The sequence below is a fragment of the Triticum aestivum genome, chromosome 2A (genome assembly GCF_018294505.1).
Source record: "Triticum aestivum cultivar Chinese Spring chromosome 2A, IWGSC CS RefSeq v2.1, whole genome shotgun sequence".
In the NCBI taxonomy this organism is placed as follows: domain Eukaryota; kingdom Viridiplantae; phylum Streptophyta; class Magnoliopsida; order Poales; family Poaceae; genus Triticum; species Triticum aestivum.
Window position 1 is genome coordinate 104,818,445 of NC_057797.1, and position 6,954 is coordinate 104,825,398.

The 6,954-nt window shown below is 44.8% G+C and overlaps 2 long non-coding RNA genes across 2 annotated transcripts; both read right to left on the minus strand.

The window, feature by feature from the left end:
* Positions 1 to 669: 669 nt before the first annotated feature.
* LOC123184931 (uncharacterized) lies at positions 670 to 1,173 on the minus strand. Its single transcript, XR_006493121.1, has 3 exons — positions 1,152 to 1,173; positions 903 to 968; positions 670 to 797 (listed from the first exon to the last, which is right to left on the minus strand). It is a non-coding gene; the product is annotated as an uncharacterized lncRNA (long non-coding RNA).
* Positions 1,174 to 1,815: 642 nt separating this feature from the next.
* Positions 1,816 to 2,372, minus strand: LOC123184933 (uncharacterized). Its single transcript, XR_006493122.1, has 3 exons — positions 2,307 to 2,372; positions 2,065 to 2,188; positions 1,816 to 1,951 (listed from the first exon to the last, which is right to left on the minus strand). It is a non-coding gene; the product is annotated as an uncharacterized lncRNA (long non-coding RNA).
* Between the last annotated feature and the right edge of the window lie 4,582 nt (positions 2,373 to 6,954).

Genomic DNA, 6,954 nt, shown 5'->3' on the forward strand with positions numbered 1-6,954 from the left:
AGCTAACCAACGCGCAAGATTGATTTCTATAAAACAGATTCACTTATATGAGTGGTGGCAGGGTTATCTCACCACGAAAAAGGATTCTGAATCCTATCTCGCCGCAGAGTCCACACACCACAGCTCGCTGCAAAGGCTATCTCGGCGCCTGCCTCGAAGACACGAAGCAGGGGCGCTTGGAGCGGCCGGCATGGAGTTGACGAGCATGTGCTCAGAGGTTTGTTCTCCTCTCCGGGATCAGTCTGGACAAGGAGTAGCGTGAACCTCAGAGGAAGATCCCATTGTTGGTCGGGCTCAGGGAGCTTTTCGAGGAGCGGAAGTAATGGAGCAGCAGCTATAATGATTGGTCCTCACCATCCACCACCTCTTCATCCGACTTTCTGGGTGGGCCGAGATCGTGGTACGATGGTGGCTGAGGTTGAACGCCGCGAAGCCTACTTCCAACCACCATGTGGTCGCGCCCACCCGCCGCCGCTCACTGGTCTGCCGTGAACAACTGCCTTCCACACGTACAAGCCAGCAGCAGCCAGCCAGTCGCCGTCGAAACAGCCGCTCACCATGCGTGATTAGAATATGAACGGAAGAGACCTAGGAGTGGGCTAAAAGAAAAGGAAAATTACATCAGTGCGAAAAGAAAAATTACCTCGTTGCCTTTGCCATGGAGCAACAATGTGGCGTGCTGGTGCGATCGGTATAATCCCACACAAAATCTTACTTGAAAACAACATCTCTGGTAAAATCTCCACATCATTGACCTCATCGGGTTTCAAGTATATCTTTCTCTCCTGGCATATACTCTGTATTAAATTAAGATGAATGAGCATCAACCACTCTAGTCTCAAGTAAAAGAATGAAACATTACTTCTGAAAGAACTACAAAAGAATGGTGTGTAGGAGCTTACTTCAAAACAACATCTCTGGTATAATCTCCACTGAAATAGCCATCTATTGAGTTTCCTTGATGACCCCTAGCAAGAATCAGTGCAAGATTGTTGGCCACTAAAAAATTAGGTACGCAACATTCAAGTAGAGACCGAAAAGTATCAAAACACCTAGCAGAAGTCATGCAACCTTCAACCATGATAAAGGAACACCCTTTCACTAAGACCGCATTTAATGGACTAAAATTATTGATAATAGCTAGGTCTTACCATAAGCGATCTGCTGTCAAATATTTTGCACTCTTATGTTGTCAATTATCAAGATAAAACGTCTCTAGACAGTCATTTCTACAAAACCCACCAAGTGACATTACAAAGAGCACCGCAAGTGATGCTCCAATGGGTAGCCAATGGATAAACCTACACCTGCCAGGGCACCTTGGGTGCTAGCTAGTCTTGCTTCAGAAAAGGTAATGGTTTCAAGAATCGAGTGAATGGATCGTCCAAGGCTGAGAGCATTTTCTTTGCTGCGGCATCTGAAAAAAAATGTGGGATAAGAAAATTCAATCAACAGCGTAAGAACTGTAAAAACACAACATCTCTCAGTTCTGCACAGATCAATGCTTTATATATCTAAGTGGTTCGTTATGTTTCTGACAAAATTTCAGATTCAACCAAAGCAAGTACAAGACATATAACTGCATTTGATCCAATTATCAAATTCAGTCGTATTTTCTAAAATATGAAGACTTGCAAAAGTGTGAGCCGTTGAGGCAGCTGATAAATTATATGATTCGTTATATGATAAATTAAGTGAATTTTTGTATGAATCACCGTGATTCTACCTACCATTCTATTAGTAATGTGATTTCCTTTATCCGTTGAACTCACATCTCATGTAGACATTAGGGTCGAGGAACGTGAGAAACGAAATCCCAGAACAACAGTACAATCATGTGCCTTTTAATTCCTACAACAATTATCCGATTTGCATGAGAATAGTTTCTCCTCAGATCACACAACTCCTGCATAATAACAGAACCATATTTATCAATCTTCAAGTCGATGACCTGAAGCAAATTAGTGGTAGCAGTGTCAATGAGTTTTGATCAAGGAATATATGTCTATATACTTGAAGCAAACAAAACACAAATATATCCAGTTTAAGGAGTTTAGCTATCACCTCATTAATTTGACCTCAACTTCTTTGGTGCTATAGCACATGTTTTCGCCAACAAGTGTTGTGAGGTGAATGTATTGAGATCAAGTAGTTTTAGTGCCATGGATAACCGTTAATGGCCAACAATCTGGTGCAAAAACAACTCAACAAAATGTTTAGATCATACTTTTATATAGGAATTATTAAGAGGGCTATTACTATGTACTACCTGTGTATTGTGGAAAAAAATGGTCAGATCATTTTACCTTTAAGGCTGCTGTAATCTGCTCTAATCTGCTATACACTCTGATAGTTTCGAATATAGTTCAGTAGGCATAAGCCCGCCGTAGTTCCCTGTCAAGAAAAAAAGTGTGTTGGCAATGGAATCTTATCAAAACTGTAAAGTAAAACACACACCACTGAAGAAATCAATCTTTAAGAAAGAAAAAATAGTACCTTAGTCAATACAGCTATCACTGAAAAGTAGTTCCCAAGTATAAGTGATGGCCAGGCCTCATTTATTTACAACGGGCCATCATATTGACAAGTAGCGGAAAATATAAATCAAGTCGCTGCCGACTCTGTATGGAGAAAATATCAGATATAGCCTGCTCTTATGGATTTGGAGTATCCCATATTAAGTGTAAGCGCCGTTTGCTGAAGGACTATTTGCAGAACAGAAGATTTCAATACTATGGGAATATTATATTGCATAGCTGACCATCTAATTATTCGGAAATCTATAATTCTAGAAGCACAATAAATTCAAGAATATTAACACCGTGCCGAATGCTGAAAACTTTTGTTGACCAATGACCACCAACATGTTTTCAGAAAATTGTGCCACAAGCAGTATATGCAAATACAATGGTAGTTTTTCAACCTGCTATGTGTATGGCACACAAGTTCATACCATTTTACTAAGCTGACAATGTTCACATAGTTCAGGCATCAAGACCGAATGGTAAAGTAACTGAAACAAAGACAAACTGAAAGGCTTCACAAAGTTCTGTTGTCAGTTTTGAACAGGAAATGATAGACAAAGAAGCTTGGAGCCTTTTGAGCCGACTAAAATTACTTAAATACTTTACCATAAGGTCCATAAGAACTTGAAATCAGATAAATGTGGATTTGTTTTTTTCAGATGGCAGATGTGAAATTTAGTGGGAAAGAGAGCACTTAATGATAAACCAAATCATGTACATGTGAGGCCAGGCACAACACTTTCTGTAACATATCCTCACTATCTAGATTATCATACTACAAGCATTTCACAAATTGTTAAACAACCATACAAAGGAACAGAGATATGCCCCCGCACACGGTACACTCCCCTTGAGAAAACTATAAAAGGGTCTTTCCGTCCTATGTGTTGACTCGCCTAAACTAATCAGCATTAGATGAGAATTAGATGGACTGCAGGTAATCAAGCTAATTGCTTCGGAATTCAACTATGCGACGTGTGGTTGGATCACACATACTGTACCTTGTGGATATGTCAAGCGAATCATCAACTGAACATACAACAAACAGAACAGCACAATTCATCTACCCACCAAAGTGACAGACATTGATCACCGAGATTGAAAAATCATCAGAGATACACACTAAAAGGGACAACAAAAACAAGCACCAATTGGCATACATATTTGATGCACCTCTGCCTTTGAACTGCATGTATGTGGCGCACACGACGCCCACCCGAAGTTTGGCGAAGTTCCTATAGACAAAGGGGAAGCAAAGAGTAAGCCCAATTTAAGCGATTTCAAGAGGAAATTCATCGTTTATTACTTTTTCTGATGGAGCGAGATTCAAAATAATAAAATCTTGCACTCACCGTGCCACGAGGTCGTGCGTGGATGCCATCCGCGGCGACCAACGCATCCACCTCCCGAAGCGCCGCGCCTGGAGCGTGCCCATGTAGGCGGGCGCATCGTAGCCCGCGTCCCCGCTGGCGTCGAGCGCGAGGGAGACAGCGAGCTCGCCCCCCGCCCTCCTCCACCAGAGAGCGCTCGCCGGCGGCGGAGGCAAGGAGCTGCTGGTCCTGGGCGGACTTGCCGGAGAGCAGGAGGAACGTGGTGGCGGCTGGGGCTCCGCCGCTGCTGCTATGCTCGGCTGCGGGAGCGGGAGCGGCGACCCGACGCGCACATCGGTGGGGAGGCTGGCCAGCGCCGGCGGCGGCTCCAATCGGTCCTCAGCGGCGGCGGATCGTCTCGGATCTCGGCGGCGGCTCGTATTGGAGTAGAGATGGGATCGAGAGGAGTCGGCAATGAAGGATGGGATCGATGGAGCGTTTTTTCTGTCAGGTGTGGGGTTTTTTTTGGCCTGCGTGGGGTGGGGTGGGGTGAGGACAAAAAAACCGGATGAAAATGGTGGGACGAAAATGACAGGACGAAAATAAAACCCGGAACGCGGACTACCAACTGAGACATTAGGAGTAGAGATACCTGGCCAAACATCGGGCCGGGCTTCGGGCCGGGCCTAGCCAAGCCCGAGCCAAAAAACCTAGGCCCGAGCCCGGCCATCGGGCCTAGTTTTTGGGCCCAAGCCCGGCCCGAACATGCAAAAGCCCGCCGGGCCTCGGGCCTCGGGCTGGGCCCCTTCAAAAAACTACAAAAATGCCGGGCCCGGGCCCGGCCCGGCTAGGCCACCGGGCTCAAAATCTAGGCCCGAGCCCGGCCTGGGAGCAGCGTCGGGCCGGGCCGGGTCGGGCTTTTTCGGGCCGGGCCGACCGGGCTGGGCTGCCCATGGCCAGGTCTACCTGGTAGCCACTACATCAGACGACTATGACTGGAATAGTCAGAGGCCCGAAATATTTAATCACAAACCAAAGCGCCGAACTTTGTAAACATTTTTTAGGGGCAAACAATTATTGAAAACATATTTATTTGTGAAATCTTTGAACATTTTATAACGTGCGAGGACTTTTCGATAATTTCGAATATTTTTAAAAACCAACAACTTTGAAAAAGCGAACACATTTATAAACATTTTTTGAAACCTGAACAAAATTTTAAAGTGCAAACACTTTTTGAAACATAATTTTTTTCTGCAACATGAACAAAATTTTAAAGTGTGGGCACGTTTTGCTACATAAACATTTTCTGAAACCTGAAAATATTTGTGACATCTAAAAAATATCACAAGTTTTAAAAAATGTATGGGCCAATCCAAATGTTTATACAATGTATAATAATTTTTTTGTGGTTCAAAAAAATGTTTTATACATTAAAAAATGTAACATTTCAAGAATGATCACGAGTTCCAAAAATGTGTTTGTGACATTTTTTAAAGAATGTTTTTACAATGTAAAAAAATGTTTGCGTGATGTAAAAAAATGTGTCAAAACCTTAACAGAATGTATGTGGCATGCCCTTGAGAAAAGTGTATGCAAATTTAAGAATGCTGAACCACGTAAAAGAGTGTTGTGTAGTTTTATAAAATGTTTATCATCATAAAGAAAATGTAAGACATGTAGTTGAAAAAAATATAACCATGTGTTCAAAAAGTTTTGAAAACATGTAATTTATAAATGTACATAATATATTTGAAAATATCAAAATTTTACCAAAAATATTTAATGTGTGCGTTAAAAATGTACATTGGGTACTGAGAAAAATTAGACATGTGTAAAAGTGAAAAAAAAATGAAAATGAAAAAGGAAGAAACTAAGGAAAAAACCAGATTAGTGCGCGCGCGCGAGCAACTGCGCTACTTGGCTGGCCCAATTCAGCAAATCCCGGCTATGTTCTGTCAAGGTTTAAAATAGATCGGGATTAGAGAGTTTGGTGTGCTGATTTCAGGGATTGAGAGTTCGGGGTTTGACTTAGCTTTCGCCTACAAATTGAAGGTTTGTTGTGGACTTTTTCCGTTCTAGGAGGTTGCGGTTGGATCTGTCTCTCTGGCGTTGGTGGACTGGTTGTGCCTGCCGGGGGCTTTGGTTGGCGGCTAGGGTGCTGTGGGAATGATGGTTTGCGTGGGTTTGGCACAACGGCTCGTTCCGGTGGGTTCGGGAAGGGGTGGTGGCCCTTCCATCTCGGCCTGGCATCTGCGTCGACGTGTAGGGGCGGGGTGGCAGCCCCCTTCGTGATCCCCGTGCTCAGCGTGTCGGGCTTCGATGGTTCCTGTGGCGGCATAGCGGTGGTGGGTTGCCAGATCTGGCAGGCGGGTGGGCTTGCCGGATCTGGCCCGTCGGTGTTGCCCCACGACGAGGTAAGGTTCATGGTGGCTCTCTGGCGCGGTGGCTTCTTAGGAGGTGTGCAGGCTAGCAGTGCAGTGATGGGCGGTGCTCTAGGCAAAAGGTTGACGGGCTCTTGCCAGCCGACGGTGTTGGCGTAGGTGGACGTCATTTCACCTCCTTGGAGACGCCGCCGTGGAGTCCATCCCCTACACACCCTCGGACCCAATTCCTCGGGTGAAAGCCTAAGGCCCGATCAGGTCGGGCAACAACGTCGGCATTGTCTTTTTCCTTTTTGGGGCTTCATCTTGAAGTCACATGGATCCCGTTGTGCTCCCCATGGCATAGACGTTCAAGGCATTGCGGTCGGCAGGTGCTCGATCGGCAGTGTGGTGGTGTGGCTTTTAGTTTGGCGTGGGCTGGCATGGGTTCCGGTGTTTGCGGCGACGAAGACGTCATAGATGGTGAAGTCGAAGTCGTTGGCTCATGAAGGTGTGAAGAACGACCTCGACTTCGTGTTTCTTCTTTGGGACGTTGTTGCATCTTCGTGTGGGCGATCAGGTCGGCCTATGTGGGCTTTTATGATGGTTTGAGCCGGATTTTTCGTTAAATTAACTTGGCAACTATCTTCTTTCTTAATGAATCGAGATCCTTGGGAGGACTTTGAAAAAAAAGGTTAGACAACAGATCAGTCTGGCGTGTGCCGCTCGTACACGAGTCATAAATATATTTTCGCA